We start from the raw sequence: 24092 nt of genomic DNA on the forward strand, positions 1-24092 counted from the left end.
GAAATCGAGTTCCTGGCCAGGTTCGCCCTGGGACAGGGTGATGGAGCCAGGACAGGAACCCCCATCCCTTTGCTCCACACTGAGCCATCTCAGTCAGGTGACCATGATCATGTTGCTGCTGCCACTTCCTAGAGAATTCATGTGCATCCAGAATCTGGGAGGAAACATTAGTCTCTTATGAAAATATGCAAGAATAGGGCACCTGGGTGACTCAGTCGAGTAAGCCTCCAACTTCGGCTCAGGTCATGATCTCATGGTTTGTGGGTTCAGGCCCCACGTCGGGCTCTGTGCTGACAGCTCGGAGCCTGGAGCCTGCTTCAGATTCTGTGTCTCCCTCTCTCTCTGCCCCTCCCCTGCTTGTGCTCTCTCTTGCTCTTAAAAATAAATACATAAACTTAAAACATGTTTTTAAAAATATACAAGGATAGATTATGACATAGAATGCAAAAATCACTTGGATTTTCAAGATGCAACAGGAGGATTCCAAGAAACGTGCATTTGCTAGTTGCTTGGGCCTGAGATGCCAAATCTCCCCAACAACACAAAAATAGATTCTTTTACCTCATGAAACAGTCTTGAAGCAGAAAAGTAAGACTTCAAATAGACATAATGAATGTAACAGCACGGTTTATAGAGACGTGTCAAAGGGAAGTACGTGGGGGGCATAGCATTGTTTCCCTCATACTATATTTATTATGATTATGATTATGATTATTAGCTCTATAGAGAGTGTGATCAATGCACAGAACATAAAAAAAAAATGCTTTCTTCCAGGTAAGAAGCTTTGTAAGGTGACCAGTATGCCATTGAGTCCTGTCTGTGATACACAGCTTCATTCATTTTACTTTATGAGGACGTCATCGGTCAGTTGTTGCAAAATTCCGAGGAGGCAGAAAGGCTGCTTGATTGAGACTCATTTCCCCTGGCTGTGGACTGACTTTATTATCCACAATTAATGGTGAGTAACTCGATAGATGGTATCCCTTTGTAAGCATGAATTTCTAACCAAAGAACATCTTTCAGCTCCGATCATTGTTCAATTGAATGTTGCCATGGGACTACAGCTATTTATTCCCGCACAGTGTTTTTCCAGAGAACTGTGATGTGGCTCTGGTGACAGAGTGTATGTTTCATAGCTATGCAATCCTTTTCTTTTTTCCTCTCTCTCTCTTATTTAACAAAGAGAAACAAAAGACCCTCACCATATGTGTAACATTTCCCATGAATACGTTAGAATGTCAGAAGGGAGACCGATGCCGGAAGATCCTGGCAGGGTAGAGGCCCCTCCTGACCGTTTCATTTCTGTTTTCATCTGGTGATGTGCTAGAAAGTAGATTTGACATGAAGAACCGAAGATCATCCAGAAATTGCTGAACACCCCGATCGTGTGCATCAGCGGTTCCAAACAGATACATCCTGGAATAATAAGCCCATGGGTTTTAGAGTAAATATGTTCCCTTTCTCCTCCTCAGTCAGGACCCTGGTGCCTGTCTATTTCACAATACAGATGTGCGTAGGGAACAGCTGTTGGGTTTGCCTGCCTTTTATTCATCCCGTCTTTTTCAGCTAAAACACTTCAGTTTTCTTTTGGGGATCCACCCCTCTCCGGGGGTGACAGTCAAAGTGTATAACAACTGGAATGACATGGGTATTACCACACCCACACAATCGGAACACATGCTGACTGTGACACCTGCTGAACCCAGATACGCTCATCAGATACTGTTTTGATGAGTCCTGACATCAAGATGCCCTGACCTTCCTTCTCTAAGGGCCAAGCATGGACCGAGCTAAGCCAAACAGACCCTCTGCCCTGAGAATTTGCATGCTGACAGGCAACACACACAAGGGCCGAAAACATGTGGCACAGGTGGGTCCCAAACGTGTTGCCTGGAAATGCCAGCTTCTCGTGTACCCTGCTTCCTGTCCTTTCCAAGACCTCATTGTTCAGCTTTTCCTTTGTTCTATAAACTATATCCATTCAATAAATTTTATTTATTGACTTACTTATGTACTTCTTATTTATTGCTTATGTTGCACCCAGAATTCATTTCTGTTGCTTACCACCAAGGCACTCTAAGACAGTTATTCAGAAAATAAGATATTAAAGCAAATTTTCTGCAGTGGGAATCCTGTTTCCCTGGGTCATTTTGTTATAAAATTGTAACAACGATCCTGTGGAAGGAAAAAAGCCTTCAAGAGAATAAGTAGGAAGTACGATAAAAATATAATTAAGAAAAGCAGGATCATCGCGGGGGTGCGGGCAGGGGGAGCATGGGAGGCCTTAGTTTACTCCCTGGTGTGGCACAGGGCTTGACCAGGTGCAGCAGTAGCACTAAACTTTCCGTGAGTTGCTATTTCTACTTGTTTTGTTTGTTTGGTTTGTTTTTTGGTTTTTTTGTTTGTAATTTCTTTAAAGTGGCTTTCTACTTCTAGGGGCACCTGACTGGCTCGGTCAGTGGAGCGTGCAACTCTCGATTTCAGGGTTTTGAGTTTGAGCCCCACGTTGGATGTAGAGATTACTTTTAAAAATTAAATTAATTTTTTAAATCTTTAAAAAATAATAATAGTAAGGGCACCTAGGTGGCTCAGTCGGTAAGCAGCCGACTTTTGATTTCTGCTCAGGTCACAATCTCGTGGTTCGTGGGTTCAAGCCTTGCATCACGCTTTGGGCCTGCTTGGGATTCCCTTTCCCTTGCTCTCTGCCCCTCCCCCACTTGTCTGCATGTGAATGTGCTCGCTCTGTCTCAAAATAAATAAATAAACTTAAAAAAATAATAAAGTAGCTTTCCTTTTCTTTTTAAGTTTTTTTGTATATTTTGAGAGAAGGAGAGAGAGAGAGAGAGCGAGCAGGGTAGGGGCAGAGAGAGAGGGAGAGAAAGTCGGGGCGCCTGGGTGGCTCGGTCGGTTGAGCGTCCGACTTCAGCTCAGGTCACGATCTCACGGTTCGTGAGTTCGAGCCCCGAGTCAGGCTCTGGGCTGATGGCTCAGAGCCTGGAGCCTGCTTCCGATTCTGTGTCTCCCTCTCTCTCTGCCCCTCCCCCATTCATGCTCTGTCTCTCTCTGTCTCAAAAATAAATTAAAAAAAAATTAAAAAAAAAAAGAAAGTCATAAGCAGGCTCTGCACTATCAGCGCAGAGCCAGATGGGGGGCTTGAACCCATGACCACAAGGTCGTAACCTGAGTCGAAATCAAAAGTCGAATGTTTAACCGACTGAGCCACCCAGGCGCCCCAGTAAAGTATGTTTCTCAGCTCTTAGTCACTAGATTAAATCTTCCAGAACATGTTTCTTGCCCTCTGAGGCACATACCATCACCTGGACGATCTCATAAGAATGCAGTCTGATTCTCCATTTCCAGCAAGCTCCCAGCGATGCCAGGACTGCTGGCCCAAGGACCACACTTGGAGCATCAAGGATCCAGGTTACAAGATTCCTTTCCAGCCCAGGTCTCCCAGATTCCCCACTTAGGGGTTGCAGACCACCTCCCTTTGTGTGTGCAGATAACACTTGCCATACCACCCCTAGCCAGCAGGTGTCACCAACGCACTCTAAGAGTCCCCGCTGGACTGATTTCCTTGCGGACCCGTTGATAGGTTCTGAAAGGACGCGAGCCAAGTTAACTTTCACAATCTCCAAAGTAAGCCTGTTCCATAGCATCTACTTATAGTTTGAACCCGCAAGCAAAACGACCAATGAGGGGGATTCTCGGTAAATGTTTTTGTAACCATTTTTATTTCTGATGTTCAAATCATCTGTTCGAGCCTCACTGTGGAAATCTGGCTCTTGACGCTTGTAAGGGGGAAGTTAGAGGTGCTTTAGCAAGGCTTGCAGCGGCTTGATATTTAGAGGGCTCTCTCATGCATTATCTCATTGCTAGAAAAACTTTCATAATTCACAGATTGGAAAAATAAAGGCACAGAGGGGAAAATGTAGTGACTTGTCCAGCGCAACAAAGATAGTGAGGGACAGAAATGAGATTCAAACTTGAAGTTCTGAATCCCTCCATCTTTTTTTTTAATGTTTATTTTTATTTTTGAGAGAGAGGAAGAGACAGAGGGTGAGTGGGGGAGGGGCAGAGAGAGAGGGAGACACAGAATCCGAAGCAGGCTCCAGGCTCTGAGCTGTCAGCACAGAGCCTCATGCAGGACTTGAACCTGTGAATCCGGAGATCGTGACCTGAGCTGAGGTAGACCACTTAACCAACTGAGCCACCCAGGCGTCCCTCCCCATTTTAAATTTTTTTTTTTTTCAACGTTTTTTATTTATTTTTGGGACAGAGAGAGACAGAGCATGAACGGGGGAGGGGCAGAGAGAGAGGGAGACACAGAATCGGAAACAGGCTCCAGGCTCCGAGCCATCAGCCCAGAGCCTGACGCGGGGCTCGAACTCACGGACCGCGAGATCGTGACCTGGCTGAAGTCGGACGCTTACCTCCCCATTTTAAAGTGAGGAAATGGATCCTAAGAAGTTCATAAATTAGGTCAATGGTGGGAAATGAATTTTCTTTTTTCTTAAATTTTTTTTTTAATGTTTATTTTTTGAGAGAGACAGAGACAGAATGCGAGTGGGTTAGGGGCAGAGAGAGAGGGAGACACAGAAGCAGAAGCAGGCTCCAGGCTCTGAGCTGTCAGCGCAGAGCCCGATGCGGGGCTCGAACTCACAAACCGTGAGATCGTGACCTGAGCGGAAGTCGGACGCTCAACCGACTGAGCCACCCAGGCGCCCCTTTGTTTGTTTATTTTTGAAAGAGAGAGAGAGAGAGAGAGAGAGACCGAGTGTGAGTGGGGGAGGGGCAGAGAGAGAGGGAGACACAGAATCCGAAGCAGGCTCCAGGCTCTGAGCTGTCAGCACAGAGCCCGAAGTGGGGCTCGAACTCACAAACCACGAGACCATGACCTGAGCTGAAGTTGGAAGCTTAACTGACTGAGCCACCCAGGCGCCCCCTTAATCCCTCCCTCTTTACCCTACTGTGGATGGACAAGCAAAAAGACTACCAGGGTTCTCTTCTGTATTAAACCTTGTTGTTGTTTTTTTTTTTCAACAAGATTGAAAGTTAGCTAATGTTTATCAGGAACCAGAACCCATAGTTCTGGACATAAATTCTCCCCAAATACAATGATGCACTTTGAATACCATTATCTGAGATTGCAAGGTTTCTATAAACATTGTATTTATTCGCTATAACCAAGGAGTCCCTGGCCCACATATTGTCACAGAGCTCCTTTTGAAAAATTTGAGGGGAGGTTGGACATTAGCAAAGAGGTAACATTTTGAGTAAATTCAAATTACGCCTGAGGGGAGAGGAGAGGAGTTGATGTCTCTCATCCTGGAGGTTGCAGCCACAGTAAACTGTGAGGGCTACTCCCGACCCTTCCCCATCACCCCCCCACCATGTGGCACAGAGTCCTTGCTGTCACTGGTCTGGCTAAGTGGAGCAGATTCTAGAGCACCAAATCTCAGGATAGGAAGCACCCCTGTGGGTGATTGCTAAAGCCTCCACCCCCAGCTCCAGGAACCTCAAGATCATAATTGAGCATTTTGCAAAAATGGTTTCTGTGGGACGTTAATATGGAGAATTAGGGAAAAAATGTTTCCATGGTCAAGCAAATTTGAGCTACACTTCTTTCTTTCTTTCTTTCTTTCTTTCTTTCTTTCTTTCTTTTAATGTTTTATTTATTTTTGAGAGAGACAGAGAGACAGAGAGACAGAGAGACCGAGTGCGAGTGGGGGAAGGGCAGAGAGAGAGACACAGAATCTGAAGCAGGCTCCAGGCTCTGAGCTGTCAGCACAGAGCCCAGTGCTAGGCTCCAACTCATGAACCATATGAGATCATGACCTGAGCTGAAGTCGGATGTTTAACCAACTGAGCCATTCAGGCACCCCAGGCAACACTTATTTAAATGGAGTTACCTGCAGGGCTTTTTCATCTGGGCTTCTGGGAATGGGGCGTGCGCCCTGCTCCCCAGTTAGGAGGTTAAAGGAAGCTTTAGTTTCTGCAACATCTGAGGCTTACAAAACACTCCTTGAAAATCCTGGTTCTGTTCATCTTCCTCTGCGGGACAGGCCATGGGGGCAACCTGCAGAGTCTCATGGGGGCCTCCCATTGAGTTTAATGCTCTGCTGTCGCTGTCCTGAGACGCTTAATCAGTGTGGAACAAGGGCTCTGTATTTTAGTTTTGCATTCAGCCCCACAAATGTGTAGCTGGTCCTGCCTGTGGATACCTTCCTTGGAGGAGACCCTGGAGGCCCAGGAGGAGCTGGGTCTTGGCCTAAATGTTGTGGATGCTTTCCCCATTTTTTTTCTTTTTTTCCTTTCTGAAATTTTCTTTCTTCCTCTTTCCTCCTGTGCTGGCTCTCTTCTCCCTTTCTTCTGCTGCTTCCCTTCTCTTTGCACCCCCAGTCTTCTCCTCCCTTCCTTTTACCCTTTCTCTTCTACCCGGGACCGAGGATCCTTTCTTCAGCCTAGTTTTATCAATCACTGGAATAATGTTTGGTTTCCTTAGTTCCCCTTGCACTTTTAATGATGGGAAGTGCTGTATACGTTAGCACATGTTTGTGGTCCGAAGGGCAGTCCGTTACACTGAATTTGTGCTCTGTCGACAGAAGGCTGGCGTGCCAGCCCTGCTCTGGCCACGGCTTCATTCTCTAGTTTGCACCTGGCATTCAGGGAGGCAAGCACAGAGCGGAGTAGAAAGCAGGAAGGAAACACAGTGCAGTGATCATTAAAGCAGCACTAATCACCTCTTTTGTCTAAACTTACACAGTCAATGGTGGGCCCCTGGGTGGCTCAGTCCATAAGCATCTGACTTGGGCTCAGGTCATGATCTCACATCAGGTGAGCTCCTGTCCCACTTTGGGTAAATCAAGAGCCCCGCTTTTCTCTTTCTCTCTCTTGCCCTCTCTCTCTCGCTGCCCCTCGTTCACTTGCACCCTCTCTAAAAAATAGATAAATAGATAAACAAACAAACAAACTTACACAGTGTAAACTCAGCTCAAACCACTGTAAGGAAGAAGACATATTGTTTTCTTCCAACTGAGCAATATTGCTTACACTGAACAAGAGAGCAATCAAAGGGTGTGAATGGCTTCAGGTATAGCTGGATTCGGGAGCCCAAATGATACCATCTAGACTCCTTTCTTGCTCCCTCTTTATCTGTGATCCCTGCTTTCCTTGAGGGCACATTCACTGTCTAGATCTCTCCACGTGGAGGCCAGGATCATCCCCAACAGCTCAGCTCACGCTTTCTTCATGGCTTGGGGTCTATAGCAAGTGTCATTCCCCCAGGGGTTCCATAGCACAACTGAAGGGGAGATTTGGATTGGCCTAGCAGGCTATGATCGTATCTGATGAGCCCGCCCCTCAGTCAATTATAGTGACCTAGAGATTGGAATGTGCTGGTGAGGGTCATGTGCCCAGCCACATGGTGGTGCTGGTAGTTCTGGTGGTTCTGGAAGGAAGACCGAGCTCTTGTCAGATCACACAGAATGGGTTCTCTTTAAGAAAGAGGGTTCCTAGTGCTAGGAGAAGGAGAGGAATTCGTGTCAAGCAGACAAAGATTGACAACTCTACGTAACTACCCCCTCTCGGTTTTGTCCCTGGACTCCTCCCTTCCTCCCTTGCTTTGCCCACCTCTGCTTCAGGGTCTTTGGCTATATCACCTCCTTTCCTCCACCCTCCCAAATCCCATCAGACCTTCAAGGCTGAACCCACAGTGAATGCTCAGAAAGTACTTTTGGGGGGGCTGATGGAACACCAAAGTGGTTTCATGAAGGAGGCAGATCTTTTGTTGAATCGAAATGAGTTGGTTCTACTCAAGCTACTTACTTTCATCACTCTTATGTGAGACTCTCTTCTGCTCAAGGCTTTTTAGTTAAAAGGATCAGATTGCGGTGCCGCGGTGGCTCCATCAGTCAAGTGTCCAACTCTTGATTTCGGCTCAGGTCGTGATCTGAGATCGAGCCCTGCGTGGGCTCCATGCTGGACGTGGAGCCTGCTTGGGATTCTCTCCCTCCCTCTCCCTCTGCCCCTCCCTCACCTGCCCCCCTCCTCTAAAAAAAAAAAAAAGGATCAGACAGACAAACGAGTTAGTATAAATGAAAGGGGGGAGACTAGAAGGAGCTGAGGACATCTCATAGAAGCAAAGAACAACTGAGCCTCAGGGGAATCTGGAAGCCATCAGGCGATAGGATGAGACTCAGTCTTTCTAGTGCTTTGGAGAGAGACATGGTCTCTAGCCCTTGTATCTGTCCATCTGCATGGCTCTCCTGCTTCCTCAGCAGGCTGCCATTGTCTGATGACTCATCACTCTGCTCTGTGGGGAAGATGACCGCCCCAGCCTGGTATCATCATCTTTTAGAATACATTCTCTGGTCTCTTTGTTCAGGTTTCGAAGAGACAGAGAATACATTTGGTCACTGACCATCAAACGTATTGGCTCTCCTTGGGCATGCCCCATCTGTCCAATAATCTGTTCATTAGGGTTATATAGCATATATATGGTTGCCTCAGCCATTGGTGGCAGCAAGGCTCCAAGGAGGAGCTGTGGGCTGGGCAAGCACCCCCAAACATGCCCCTCATGGAAACATGAACAACAGCTGTTCCACAGGTTAAATCAACTAAAGGGAAGAGAAGTTAAATGACTCATGCAAGGCATCCCAGGCAGGGAGAGGTAAAGGGTGGCCTGAGACCCAGCTGTCTGACCCAGGAGCTGCTTTTCACCCCTTCTAAGGAAGAGGGATGCCCAGAACCCTAAGCATGGATTCATGACTTCACAGTTTTGTGAGTTCAAGCCCTGTGTGGGGGGCTCCACACAAGCCGTGTGGAGCCTTCTTGGAATTCTCTCTCCCTCTCTCTCTCTGTCCCTCCCCAACTCATGCTGTTTCTGTCTCTCTCAAAATAAATAAACTTTTAAAAATAAAAAATAATGAATTCTGGAATAGTGCACTGTCCAACGGTTACATTAAAATGAGTGGAAGAAAAGTCCTTAACTTGCTACTTAGATAAACATTAAGAACTCAGATGCTAGTATATTTCAGAGAAACTAAGAAGTCTGTACTAACTAGGATCTGGGTTGAAAAGAGGCACTTAATAGAATAAAATTCAAGCAGACAGCTCTATTGAGGGATTATTAATATGGGCAAGGCATTTTCTAAATTGTAAGGAAATCACTTATTTCTGGTCATATTAAATGCATTTTGCCCTCCAGAGCTCTTCATCAATTAAGAATGTTCTTAGATGCTCGTAATAGAAAATCTAACTAAAACCAGTTTAGATAATACATTCTGTCTCGGTGAAAAGGCTGGGAGTAGGCATTTCCAGGGACGGTTCAGGTGATCAACCATATCCCCCAGCACCCAGACTGTATTTTTCATTTCACCTGATTTTTCATTCCAGTCACGGTTCCCTTATGGTTTCAAGATGGCTCTGGAGGAAAGAGAAAGAGCACCAGAAAGTCCCCCTCTTGCAGTTGTCCCTTTTGATCAGGAAACACGTTCTCTTTTTCAGAAGAACCCCGGCAGATTTCCCAAAGTGTCAGTAAAGAGACCAGGACACTTGGCCAATGTAGCTGCTAGGGAAGCTGGAAGTGTCACTGTCCAGCAAAATGGAATGAGATCGATATTCTTGATACGCTGACTTCAATCGTGATCTATCCCCTGGGGATGTGCCAGAGTTGGACATATTCCCCCTGAGCAAAATCTGTGTTCCATTAACAAAGGACACCAAGAGTATCTTTTGCCTCCTCATAGTGAAGACAAGTACAGCTGAAGGCGTTGCGTCAGTGTTAGGCTGTGTGCCTGAATCAAAATGATATTTTGGAATAAGACACATTTCAGCACAAATTACCAGGGAATACATCAAAACTCCTACTTAAAAAAATTGTTTTTTATGTTTATTTTTGAGAGAGAGAGACAGAGAGTGAGCAGGGGAGGGGCAGACAGACACACACAGAATCCAAAGCAGGCTCCAAGCTCTGAGCTGTCAGCATAGAGCACAACATGGGGCTTGAACTCACTCACTGTGAGATCATGACCTGAGCCAAAGTCGGATCCTTAACTGACTGAGCCACCCAGGAGCCCCTCAAAACTCCTACTTACCACTTAAGTAAGCAAGTAAGCACTTGCAGATACAGTGCTCTTTAGTGAAGGAGTAATTAAAACAAATTTTTTTTTTCAACGTTTTTTATTTACTTTTGGGACAGAGAGAGATAGAGCATGAACGGGGGAGGGGCAGAGAGAGAGGGAGACACAGAATCGGAAACAGGCTCCAGGCTCCGAGCCATCAGCCCAGAGCCTGACGCAGGGCTCGAACTCACGGACCGCGAGATCGTGACCTGGCTGAAGTCGGACGCTTAACCGACTGCGCCACCCAGGCGCCCCTAAAACAAATTTTTTTTAATGATTTATTTTTAAGAGGGAGACAGAGTATAAGTAGGGGAGGGGCAGAGAGAGAGGGAGACACAGAATCGGAAGTAGGCTCTAGGTTCTGAGCTGTCAGCACAGTGCCCAACACGGGGCTCGAACCCATGAACCGCGAGATCATGACCTGAGCTGAAGTGGGATGCTTAACCAGCTGAGCCACCCAGGCACCCCAGGAGTAATTTTTTTTAACGTGACAGTTATTTTATTTTTTATTTATTTTTGTTTGTTTGTTTGTTTTGAGAGAGAAAGAGAGAGCAACGGGGGGAGGATCAGAGAGAGGGAGAGAGAGAATCTCAAGCAGGCCCTGTGCTGTCAGCACGGAGCCTGTCGCAGAGCTCTATCTCACGAACCGTGAGGTCATGACCAGAGCCAAAAATCAAGAGTCGAACGTTTAACCCACTGAACCACCCAGGCGCCCCTTAAATGACACTTCTTATGCCTGGTTTATATTAAGGACCTCCATCCATTACAAATGTGTCATTACTCGTGTTAATGTGTCGCGATGTCAATGCCATTGGTTCCTTTAAGAATGAGTGTTATCCATATCCACCAGCACCAATTACTTGGTGATTCTCATGGATGGGGGACATCACATTGGGCTGGCTTTCTTCTCATTTTAAAATTCATATTCACTACTGGAATAAAAATACAATAAATTTGTATTCAGGACCTATCAAAGTATGTGTAATTGAGAGATTCACTTATTTTGGTGTTAATAAAAGGTTATCTGATTTGTTAACATTAAAAGCAAAAGAGAGTTGGGGCGCCTGGGTGGCTCAGTCAGTTGGGCTTCTGACTTCAGCTCGGGTCATGATCTCATGGTTCGTGGGTTCGAGCCCTGTGTTAGTCTCACTGTTGTCAAGGGCACCTCACAGAGCCCACGTCAGACCCTCTGTCCCTTTTTCTCTCTGCTCCTCCCCTGTTCTCTCTCAAAAATAAACAAACATTAAAAGAGAGAGAGAGTTAACTTAGAAGCCTTGTTCAAATAATTGAACATTATTCAAAATCTAGCAATTGCCCAAACCTTCCAGGTTTGGGAGGCCTGCTCCCAGGGACCAGCGGCCTGGTGGGGGTCTCTGTACATTGCTGGGCTTGTGACATGTCCAGTGACTGGCCTTGAAGGGAGTGCGGTCAGATCTTCTGGTTTGTTTGTTTGTTTGTTTGTTTGTTTAAGAAAAAACAGAAATCTGGAATCTGGGGGAAACCCCACTTTTATGAATATTAGCAATAAAGCCACAAAACTTTAAAACACTGAAGGCCACTAGAAATCAGATATACAGGCCTGATTGGGCAGGAGGGCTGTCCCCTTCAACTTTGATGTAAGCCCCTCATTAGAGAGAGATCTTGGAAGCCCAGGGTAGAAAGGCAGCAAGTCCAGAAGCACAGATATTTCCTGGGACCCACTCCAGGCCAGGTAGGTGGTCCCCTTCACTGAGAGGTAAGTGGCTTGCTTGCCCAAGTTGAGCAGAAGGTCATGTGGATTCTGACTTCCCCTTCAGGACTAGAGAATTTTTCCTCCCAGCTGCTGGGAAGGTTGTCGACTGACAGCTCTCAGTCATCAGCCTTCTTTGGACACTGGTCCCACTCAGAAGAAAACTGTCCCACCCAAAGGCCCAGCCCTTTCTCGGGGCAGCCAGTGTCCAATAAGCCCTCGTGTCCTGATAGACCAGCTCAGCTCTGAGCTCACCACAGGGTTACCTGAGGTCTTCCCAAAGACGGTATTGCAGAGAGATTTTCCCTCTTCCCCATCCGGCCCTTCCCTCCCCGGCTGCTCCTGATCCCAAGGGCACTTCCTGCAGGCTCATTTCCAACTCAGCTCCTGTCTCCCCTGGAACATGATCTGTGACACTTGACTCCTCTGTCTCCTTTCTGTGTCCCAAGTCAGTATATTTTAATGAGCCAGGCCAACCTAAGATAGTAGCAGTCTTTGATGGAGACATTGTCCTTGCCAAATTAAAGATTTTCAAGAGATGTAATGTGAAAAGATCCCCCCTTCACATACACTTATTAAAAATACACACCTTGGGGGCATCTGGGTGGCTCAGTTGGTAGAGCATGCAATTCTCGATCTCAGGGTTGTGAATTCAAGCCCCACATTGGGCATAGAGCTTGCTTAAAACAGATACACACAGGACAAAAAATGTGTGTTAGAACTGCAGAGGGACTTTCTGCAATGCCTGTTCAACACATGAACTGCTTCTTCCATCAACTATCAAACCTGAGCGAGCTTGCAGCCTCTGGGACAAGTATCTGATGAAACAATATTCCACCAGCCCATCGTAAGACTGGAGGCCAAGATGCAAACCAACATGCGTCTACTTGGGTTGGATGTTGGGATCCCCGTGAGCCCGGTTCCTAGAATCAACTCAAGTTGATAGGAAAACTTTTTTTTTTTTTAAGTTTATTTATTTATATTGAGAGAAAGAGAGCACAAGCAGGTGAGGGGCAGAGAGAAGGAGAGACAGATTCCCAAGCAGGCTCCGCACCATCAACACTGAGCCAAATGTGGGGCTTGAATTCATGAACCGTGAGATCATGACCTGAGCTGAAATCAAGAGTCAGAGGCCTAACTGAATGAGCCACCCAGGCACCCTGATATGAGCTATTTAAATAAACCAGGTTCAGGAAGAAAAAGCAGTCGTTGGAGATGCTGGAAATTTTGTTTTCCCTCATGATTGTCAAAATAAAATTACTCAGTTGAGCCTTTCTCTTCTAAATCTATGCAACCCCACACTGAGGGGTTTATTTTATAGCACGTATTTGGAAGGGCCATTCATTTTTATGAATAGTGGTAATAATACTGAAGTAGATATAATAGGGGAGAAGATCCAAACAGATAAGAATAAAAAGGAAAATGATTATCTCCCTCTGTTACATTTGCAGATTCCAGCGGGAAAAGATGTCAACTGAGATCAAAATGACAGATGGCACACATACTCCCAGGTGCGGCTAGACATAAATGTTGTTTCCTCTTCAGTCCACTCACTCCTTCTTCTTTGAAATATCACTACCAAATGGTCCACTTGAAACTCGGGGAAAAATTAAAGAGTAGTGCAAATTCTGAATGTATTTAATGTTGTAATGGATTATCATTTCAGGACCAGAATTTTCTGGTCTTGGCCTACAAGTATTTTCATGATCAGTACAAGAAGAGAGAACATTTGTTATTTTTCTACTTAATGACTTCAAAAGTATCTGCCCTTTTCAGAATCTCCTACTACAAACCCAACAAATCCAGTACACAGCCAACTCTCTTCCCCAGGTCTCCGTCATCTCCAAAGTCATAATGGAAATTGTAAGGAGTTTCTCTCTTTTTTTAAAAAACCTTTATTTATTTATTTATTTATTTATTTATGTATTTATGTATTTATTTATTTAGCGGAAAACAAACTGAGGGTTGATGGGAGGGGGAGGGGAGAAATGGGTGATGGGCACTGAGGAGGGCACTTGTTGGGATGAGCACTGGGTGTTGTATGTAAGCAATGAATCACAGGAATCTACCCCCGAAACCAAGAGCACACTGTATACACTGTATGTTAGCTAACTTGAAAATACCTTTTTTAAAAAAAAAAGTTTATTTATTTATTTTGAGAGAGAGAGAGGGAGAGAGAGAGAGAGAGAAAGCATGAGTGGGGAAAGGGAAGAGACAGGGAGAGAGAGAATCCCAAGCAGGCTCTGCACAGAGCCCAATACGGGGCTCAAACTCACGAGCTGAGAACCAAAATTGAGAGTCAGATGCTTAACTGAGCCCCATGGGCTCCCCAGAAATTGTAAGGAGTTTTAAAGATGGGTTTTTCAAATAAGAGGTATTGGTGAATGTGAAATTAAGTATGGTAGAGAGTAAATAAATTTAATTTGTCCATGGCTGAAAACAACTAGCCATCAGCAAATTTATTAAATTGTGTCTTGAATAAGGGATCCGTTTTCCTGAGCCAACAATTAGGACTGGTAGGTTTCATGGAAAGGATGATACTCAAGCATCTCTTTGTAACAAGCCCTTTGGGGAAAAAGAGGGAAGTGCATTTATTTAGCAAAGGAAGGAAGGAAATGGTATATACCATTTCGATTATGTTACGTACATGTAGATTGCTTGACTCCAGTTAAGACCTAAGAAGATAGAATTCTGTAACTGGCTTAGAATTCTGAGTGGAAACATCCTGGAACCATGGTATTTGATAAATTCTCCTTCCAGAAAGGTTTACAGCCCCAGAAAGTTGTTAATCCCGATGTCTTGTCTGTTACTCACTGAAGCTGAGTTTTAAGAGTAATAGGGAAGGAGCATTTTGTCACATATGTAATTATCACTTCACTGTGTTCTATACCTGAAAATAATATGTCAACTATACTCCAATAAAACAAAAAGGGTAATGGTTGGGGTGGGGGCGGGAGTGTAATAACTCTAAATATACAGATCTAGATAAAATAAACCATGTCCACATGATTCCTGAAATACCCTATATTTTCATCACTTGCCATAACTTTCATCACGTGGGGATAGTCGAAGAGTAGCGACCTCCCAAGATGCTCTTGTTCTGATCCCTAGAATGTGGGACTACCATAGATTATGCCACAAGGAGGAATTAAGATTGCAGTTGGAATTAAGGGTGCTAATTAACAGACTCTGACATGAGATTATCCTGGATTATCCAGGTGGGCAGAGCATAATCCCCCAAATCCTGGAAAGTGGAATGGGGGGAGGGAGGGGCAGAGCAGAAGCAGAGTCAGAGCCCTGCAGCATGAGAGTCTCCGCTGGTGGTTGCTGGATTTGAAGAGGGGAGGGCTCTGCGGGGCCGAGGAGTGCGGGCGCCCCTGCAAGGGAGCAAAGGGAAGAAAACGGATCCTCCCCAAGAGCCTCCGGAAAGGAAGACAGCCCTGCCAGTGCCTGGATTTTAGCCTAGTGAGACCCAGTTCAGACTTCTGACCTCCAGGAGTAAATTTGTGTCATTTCACCAAATTTGAGATCATTTGTTACAGCCGCAGTAGGGCACTAAGGTAACAGGTCAGTCAAGTAGAAACAAAATTCACTTGAGAGACAACCTCTCTTTAAAGTGGTATTTATCAGGGGCGCCTGGGTGGCTCAGTGGGTTAAACACCTGACTCTCGGTTTCGGGTCGAGCCCCGCATCCGGCTCTGCGCTCAGCGATGCTGAGCGCGTGGAGCCTGCTTGACATTCTCTCTCCCTCGCTCTCTGCCCCTCCCCAACTTGCTCTCTCTCCCTCTCAAAAACTAAATAAACTTAAAAAAATAAATACAATGCCTTGCAATAATATCCAAGGTCTTGATTTCCAACCGGGAATTATGTTACAGTGGTGAATGGGGGAAAAATAGTTGTGAACATTTTGTATTCCTGACGATTGGCCAGAGAAATAATATAAGAATCATAACTAAATACATGGGGACAAGTGCCGGGGCGGCTGCATCGGGCATTTGTTTTCAGTTACTGGTTTTCACGTTTGGGAGCCGGCGTTTTGCGTTCGGCCAAAGGAAATAATCGCAGTAACAGGGATGCCAGTCAAAGGAAATAATCGCAGTAACAGGGACTCGAAGGCCCTGGAATGTTGCTTCTTACATACCACACGTTTTGAAACATAAAAGCAACAATTGTTTTAGAGGAAAAAACGTAAATTAACTTAAATCCTAAGAATAGGATTAATGAAACTATTGAGAGGCACCTATAGAGGGCTGAGTCCCGACCTGAAATAATGCGGACTAACTATGGGGAGCACCCTGAGAAAGGGCCCCCCTCCCCAGCAGAGGCCGGCTCCCCCTGGGGCCCTGGGCACAGAACTCCTGCACCCTCTGCCCGGCTCCTCTCTCTCTGACACTAGAGCCCAGTGACTGCGATTCTCCTTCCCTCTCAGGCTCTCAAAGAAACACTTAGAAATCTCAATAATGTGTTTTTTCTCTCCTTTTCAAAAAGGAGGGAAGAAATGCTTCCGAGGGGAGAGGACACGTTTTCAGTGGCCCTTTGCTACCTAACCAAAGAATTCAATCCAATTCAACAAACAACTACTCGACTAAGAAAACAGAGCCGAACACGCTGGGAATAGGGTTTCTACGCTGACTCCAGACGCTCTCAGTTGTGTGTGGGGTGGTGGTACTTGTTAGGGGCTGAATTGGGCCTCCCCTCCGAATTGCTTTGTTGGACTCCTAGTCCCCAGCACCTCAGAATGGGGCAGTATTTGGAGATGGGGCCTTAACGAGTTAATGATGTTAAAATGGGATCCTTAGCAGGGGCTCTGATCGATATGACTGCTGTTCTTATGAGAAGAGGAGGTTGGGACAGAGAGGAAGGTACCCGGACGCTTGCACACAGAGGAAAGACCATGTGAGGACACAGGGAGAAGGTGAGGAGACAGGGAGAAGGTGGCCGTCTACAAGCCAAGCAGACAGGCCCCAGAAGAACCCAGCCCTACTCACACCTTGATGGTGGAATTCAGCCTCCAGAACAGCGAGAGAATAAATTTCCCCAGTCTGTGATATTTGGTCATGGCAGCACCAGTGGACTAATACAGTCCTTAAAAAGTCAAATTGTTGGGGGGCGCCTGGGTGGCTCAGTTGGTTAAGTGTCCGACTTCGGCTCAGGTCATGATTTTGCGGTTCATGAGTTCAAGCCCTGCACTGGGCTCTGTGCTGACAGCTCGGAGCCTGGAGCCTGCTTCGGATTCTGTGTCTCCCTCTCTCTCTGTCCTTCCCCCACTCATGCTCTGTTTCTCTCTCACTCTCTCTCACAAATAAACATTAAAAAAAAAAGTCTTGGGGCGCCTGGGTGGCTCAGTCGGTTGAGCATCCGACTTCAGCTCAGGTCATGATCTCACAGTCTGTGAGTTCAAGCCCTGCGTTGGGCTCTGTGCTGACAGCTCAGAGCCTGGAGCCTGCTTCGGATTCTGTGTCTCCCTCTCGCTCTGCCCCTCCCCTGCTCATGCTCTGTCTCTCTCTGTGTCAAAAATAAATAAAAACATTACAGAAATTAAAAAAAAAATCTTTAGGGGTGCCTGGGTGGCTCAGGTGGTTCAGCGTCCAACTTTGGCTCAGGTAGTGATCTCATGGTTGCTGAGTTCGAGCCCCACGCTGGGCTTTGTACTGACAGCACAGAGCCTGCTTCAGATTCTCTGTCTACCTCTCTCTCTGCTGCTCCCACTCCCCCATCTCAAAAACCAATAAACATTAAAAATAATAATAATAATAATAATAAAATCTTAAAAAAAAAAGAAGTCAAACTGTTGAGGCAACTGGGTGGCTCAGTTGGTTGAGCATCCGATTCCTGATTTTAGCTCAGGTCGTGATCTCCCGGTTCATGGTTTGAGCCCCGTCTCCGGCTCCGTGCTGACAGCTCGGAGCCTGCTCGGGATTCTCTCTCTCTTTCTCTCTCTGCCCCTCCCCCACTCCCTCTCTCTCTCAAAATAAATAAATAAATAACCCTCAAACAAGTAAGTCAAACGGTTACACCCCCTCGAAGACACCACTGATCTGACTTCACAGCAGCTGGCACCAAAACTCTGGGGTTCCCGTGCGGAAGCCTGAAGCTGTTTCCTGCCACATACCCTGCACCTCCCTTCCAGGCCCGGATGACAGCGTTTCTGTTCCTGCTTTCCCTGCTCGTCTCTCCCCCGCTGCGCACTCTGGAACTCTGGAAGCCAGGAGAAGCCAGGGCTCTGCTGCCTTTGCATTTCCTCTTGCCTGTATCCCTGGCAGTTCACAGTGCACAGAGGGCAGTTTTAAATGCTTGCGAAACTGGGGCGTGTCCCTAATCAGTGCACATCCCTTACCTTCCCCCCACCAAAGTGGTAAAGACACCTGTCCTGGACCCACTAAAGCGGCCCACAGACCCTCTGGGAAGGTAGGACACTGGGTCCTGACAAGAAGCCGGGCCTTCCAGCGGAGATTCCTGCGAACGCCCTCGTCCACGTTTTATTCCTCCAAGATTGATTGGTCTCTTGCCTCAAATACAATGTGGCAAGTGTCATGCACACGGGCTGTGTGTGTCAGGTCTGCAAATGGAGTGGCAGATTCTGTCGGGAGGCAGGTGGGGAAGCAAGGGCTAGGAAAACAATCAGAGGCCTCCCTCTGGGAGGATCACTCATTAGTGCGCTGACCTGGGGCAAATTAATCTCTTTATCTTTTAAATGGAGGTTATAGGATGCATTTTGAAAAGTTGATGTGAATATGAAATGAAAAGTCAAATCAGAAACTGCGTAATGTAAAGCCTCACACACGGCAGGTGGTCAGTAGCCATAAGGAAGAAGAGGGTCCCTCAGAGGAGATAATGGTCCAGCCTGACCTTGAGAGAGCAAGATCATACCGGACAGAGAGAACTGGGACACAAGGAGGTATTCCAGGCAGATGGCCGAGGAGAGAAGAGGTTGGCTGGGGAGCCCTGGGTCATTTCAGGTAGATGGGGAGCAGGACAAGTTTGGAAGCAGTTGGGGGAAGTCAGAAAGGCAGGATGGGGACACCTGGGTGGCTCAGTCGGTGAAGCATCCGACTTCGGCTCAGGTCATGATCTCACAGTTCATGGGCTCGAGCCCCTCATCAGGCTCTGTGCTGACAGCTCAGAGCCTGGAGCCTGCTTTGGATTCTGTGTGTGTGTCTCTCTCTGCCCCTTCCCTGCTCACGCTCCGTCTTTCTCTCTCTCTCAAAAATTAATATTTAAAAACATTTTTAATGAAAAAACCAAAACCAAAACCAAAACGCAGGATGGGTCTTCCGTGCCAGGTCAAATAAATGTTCTTTGTCTTACATTCGGCAGAGAGACTTTTCCAAAGAGTGACCAGGATGGAAAGCGGAGGTGGAGGGACCAGTGAAAAGGTTATTGCCATTATCAGAGATGGGGGTGTGAGCTGGTCAGGGGCAGTAGCAGTGGCCTGCAGAGAGGAGGGTTCTAGAGTCCTTTCAAAGGTTGGATTTACCCATGGATACAGCTTGGGCATTCGTTGATGAGAAGCAAGTCCACGCTATCTCCCATTTTTCTAGCCTGGGCACTGTCCCTCTAGGTGGCAAGGTTATGGGAGTGGGGTGGGAGGCCACGCTTGGTCATCTCAGTCAGTGGAGCAGGCCACTCTTGATCTCAGAGTTGTGAGTTTGACCTCCATGTTGGGCGTTAGAGATTACCTAACATAAAGGTTTTTTTAAAAGTTTATTTGTTTATTTTGAGAGAGAGAGAGGGAGAAAGAGAGAATCCCAAGTAGGCTGTGTGCTGTGAGCACAGAGCCCAATGTGGGGCTCGATGTCACAAACCTCAAGATCATGACCTGAGCTGAAATCAAGAGTCAGACGCTTAACCGACTGGGCCACCCAGGTGCCCCTAAAATCTCTTTTTTAAAGTTTATTTATCTATCTTGAATGAAAGAATGGGGGGAGAGAGGGAGAGAATGGTCGCACACGAGCAGGGGAGGAACAGAGAGAGAGAGAGAGAGAGAGAGAGAGAGAGAGAGACAGAGAGGAGGGAGAGGGAGAGAGAGAATCCCAAGCAGGCTCCATGATGTCATCGCAGAGCCCAACACAGGTGTATCCCACCAACCAAGAGATCATGACCTCAGCCAAGACCAACAGTCAGTCCCTTAACTGACTGAGCCACCTGGAAGCCCCCCAAAATAAAATCTTAATTACAAAAAAGAGGTTTTGGGGGGCAGCTGGGTGGCTCTGTCAGTTAAGTGTCCAACTTTTGATTTAGACTCAGGTCGTGATCTCAGGGCTCCCAGGATGGAGCCCTGTGCGGGCTCTGCACTGACAGTGCTGGCACATTCTTTCTCTCAAAATAAATAAGTAAACATTTATTTATTTTTTTAAAGAACGTGTATTAATTTACTTTAGAGAGAGAGAGAGAGAGAGGGAGAGAGAGAGAATCCTAAGCAGTCTCTGCACCATCAGTGCAGAACCCAATGTGGGACTTGAACTCAGGAACCATGAGATCATGACCTGAGCCAAAATCAAGAGCCTGTCGCTTAACTGCCTGAACCACCCAGGTGCCCCAAATAAATAAACCTTTAAAAAAGGGGGGTTATCGGGATTTGTTTGTTGTTGTTTGGGGAAGGTGTTGGAACAGATACAGAGATTATGGACATGTTAAGTTCATGAAGGTTTTGGGGTGTCTTGGGAGAGATGTGCAGTGAGCTTGTCCAAAATGAGTCCAGGGGCTCCTGGCTGGCTCAGTCAGAAGAGCGTGTGACTCTTAATTTCAGGGCTGTAAGTTCAAGCCCCACATGGGGTGTAGAGATTACTTAAAAATAAAATCTTAAAAAAAAAAAAAAAGGAAAATGAAATGAATCTAGCTTTCTATAGATGAGTCAGGAATCTGTCGTCTGTCGTGTCTCTAAATGTGCACAAAGTGCTGTTCTAAGTTCTTTACTATTTCAAATCATTGCATCTTCACAAGGTCTCATGAGATGTGCGGGACTCTGGGCCTCGCTTTACCGATGAGGGCTGTGATGGACTGAATTGAGCCGCCCTCCTCCAATTCATAGGTTGAAGCCCTAAGCCCCCAGTGTGACTGCATTTGGAGACAGGGCATTTAGGGGGTACTTAGGGTTGAATGAGGTCACAGGGCAGGGGCCCAATCCAATAGGGTTAGTGTCCTTATGAGAAGAGGAAGACATACCAGGGTTCTCTCTCTGTGCACAGAGGATAACGCCAGATGAGGTCACTGCAAGAAGGCAACTGTTTGCAAGCCAGGAAGAGACCTATTGCCAGAAACCAACCTGACGGCACCTTGATCTTGAACTTCTAGTCTCCAGAACTGTAAGAAAATTAATTGCTTTAATTTATTCTAAATTACAATAAATGTTTAGGGGCACCTGGGTGGTTCAGTCAGTTAAGTGCACGACTTTAGCTCAGGTCATGATTTCGCGGGTCGGGTCGTAGGTCTGAGCCCCTCGTCGGGCTCTGTGCTGACAGCTCGGAGCCTGGAACCTGCTTTGGATTCTGTGTCTCCCTCTCGCTCACTGCCCCTCCCCCGCTTGCATTCTCTCTCTTTCTCTCTCTCTCTCAAAAATAAACATAAAAATTTTTTTTTAATTTTTTTTTCTTAATGTTTTTTATTTATTTTTGAGACAGAGAGAGACAGAGCATGAGCAGAGAAGGGGCAGAGAGATAGGGAGACAGAATCGGAAGCAGGCTCCAGGCTCTGAGCCATCAGCACAGAGCCCGATGCGGGGCTCGAACTCACAGACCATGAGATCATGACCTGAGCTGAAGTCGGACACTCAACCGACTGAGCCACCCAGGCGCCCCAACATAAAATTAAAAAAAAAAAAAAAAAAAATATATATATATATATGTTTAAGCTACCCAGTGTATAGTACCCTGTTACAGCAGGCCTGAGATAATACAAGGGCAATTAAGCACAGAGATGTTAACTAAACTTCCTCAAGGTCACACAGCTGGTAAGGAACAGAGGCAAGATTTGACTTAGGACACAGTCTTTGTTTTTCTCCCCCCCCCCCCCCCCCCCCCCGCTAGCCTCTCTGTCTTTAGCTATGGCTTCTCTAGAGAACGTGTGTGTGCATGTGTGTCTATGTGCGTGCATAGTGAGAAAATGGGCTGTCACTTTATTCCAAGAAGAGAGGTTTATGGCTGTGGCTCCACTGCACCACTTTGCTTCCTGGTAAAGCTTCTTCTGGGTCCACTGGTTGTTTTGCTGAGGCAGCGTGGCTACCTTCCAACCGTTTCCATACCATTCTGTGAGACTGGGGGTTGGGTAACACTTGGGTGGAAGTGAAACTAAATGGATGGTGTGGGGCAGGTGGACACCAAGCGTGTGTTCTGGCATGTTCCGGCCAGGTGCTGGCGGGGTGGGGTGGGAAAGAGTGGGAACGAGGCAGCTCTGACCTGCTCTTGCCCTCCCCGGGCCGCCAGGCGTATAAATGAAGGGAGAGTTGCAAAGGCACAGCAGAGGGATGTCGGCAGTGGTGTTGTATGGGGACAGGGGGCAGCCACACGCGCGGCGAGCCCAGCAGAGGGTAGAGACTTGTCGAGTCACTATGTTGCACACCTGAAACCAACATAACGCGTGTGTCAATTACAATAAAAAGAGACATCGGGGGTTCATTAGGCCGAGACCTTGTAGGGCAGCCCAGAGACCCACGGCCATGCAGTAGTTCTGGTCTGCAGAGGAGATTTCGTTCTTTCCCGTGTGGATGATCAGGCTGGGAGGGGGGCTGAGGCGGAAAACATAGTATCTGATTGGTTTTTTTTTGAAGACCCCCATGGATGCATTCCCGGTAACTGTTTCTGATTCCCAGCTCTTTCGCCTTAAAACACGTTTTGAGGGATTTTTTTCTTTTTTTTTGGTTGTTTGTTTGTCCCTTTGCCTTGAAGTTTCTGAAATATTCCACAGTGCTGTCCTTGCCAATTCTGCAGAAAGTGTTGCTGTTGCTCAGAGCCTGTTCACAGCCAAGTGGGAGAGTTTCTCCACAAACTGCCATTTCAGTGAAAACACAGAAAATAAAACGCAACCAAGCACATTACACAGAGGAGGGAGTGCTAAGTTCCCCGGCTGTGATGTGGCCTGACTTGTCTGGCCCGGCCTCTTTGACCTTGAATTTCTATGCATTGGTTGGGCATGCTGGTCTGCATATTGAGGCTGCCTCCGTCTTGTCTCCATGACTGAAGGCTTGTCACAGCTGGGAAAATGTCCTGGCTTCCTCAGTCCTTTTCTGGACCCTCTTTCACCCTGCTTTCCACATGTCACCTCAGGTAAGAAAACATTGATTAAACTAATTCTTTTACTAGAGTTTTTTTTTTTTTTTAATTTGTTTTAAGGTTTATTAATGTATGAATAAAAGACAGAGACAGTGCAAGTGGGGAAGGGGCAGAGAGAGGGAGAGAGAGAATCCCAAGCAGGCTCCGCGCCCAGTGCGGGGCTTGAACTCACGAACCCGCAAGATCGTGACCTGAGCCTAAATCAAGAGTCAAACAGTAAATACGGAGCCACCCAGGTGCCCCTAGGAAGTTGTTTTTAATATTGTTGTTACTCTTAGGTGGCTTTCGTTTTCAAAGAAGGCTGATGTGTTTCCCAATTTATGTGTGGATGAATTACTTGAGGATTTTAATAAGATGGGGGGGATTCAGATTCAGTGTGTCCGCGATGGGGACCAGGAGTGTGCATTTCTGAAATGAGCCAACAATGCTGCTGCTGGTTGACAGACCACGATTTCAAACGACCAGCTGTTGAGAAACACTGAATGGTTGAATGGTTGTAGGGAACACTGTTGGGATGTGTATTAGCCAAAGTTCTCTAAGAAAGCAGATCAATAGGAGATGTTTGTTTATACGAAGAGAGAGAGAGAGAGAGAGAAATGTAAGGGGAGAAGGTTTATTAGGAATTAGTTCATGTGATTACGGAGACTAACAAGTCCCAAGCTCTGTCATCTGCAAGCTGGAGACTCAGGAGAGCTGATGGTGTAAGTTTCAGTTTGAGTCTGAAGGCAGGAAAAGATCAGTGTCACAGATCATACAGTCAGGCAAGAGGAAGTCCTCCTTCCGGGAGGTTCAGCCATATGGTTTTATTCAGGCCTTCAACCAATTGGATGAGGCCCATCCACATGAAGAAGGGCAATCTGCTTTACTCAATCTACTGATTGAAATATTAATCTCACGTAAAACACTCTCATAGACACATTCAGAATACTGTTTGACCAAATGTCTGGGCACTCTGTAGCCTAATCGAGTTGA

General features: G+C 46.5%; 1 long non-coding RNA gene across 3 annotated transcripts in view; it reads left to right on the plus strand.

Moving 5' to 3' along the window:
• The window catches only part of LOC125920778 (uncharacterized), a 93579-nt gene extending 71753 nt beyond the window's left edge, over window positions 1-21826 (plus strand). The window contains exons 3-7 of one of the 3 annotated variants that reach the window (XR_007457192.1): window positions 775-958; window positions 1567-1870; window positions 13305-13364; window positions 13630-13716; window positions 21042-21826. This is a non-coding gene — a long non-coding RNA (uncharacterized LOC125920778). Of the gene's footprint in view, window positions 1-774; window positions 1871-13304; window positions 13365-13629; window positions 13717-21041 lie in introns of all 3 variants that reach the window. The other 2 variants (XR_007457190.1, XR_007457191.1) reach the window with 2 other exon arrangements.
• The last annotated feature ends 2266 nt before the right edge of the window (window positions 21827-24092 follow it).

The sequence above is a fragment of the Panthera uncia genome, chromosome C2, assembly GCF_023721935.1.
Source record: "Panthera uncia isolate 11264 chromosome C2, Puncia_PCG_1.0, whole genome shotgun sequence".
Lineage (NCBI taxonomy): Eukaryota > Metazoa > Chordata > Mammalia > Carnivora > Felidae > Panthera > Panthera uncia.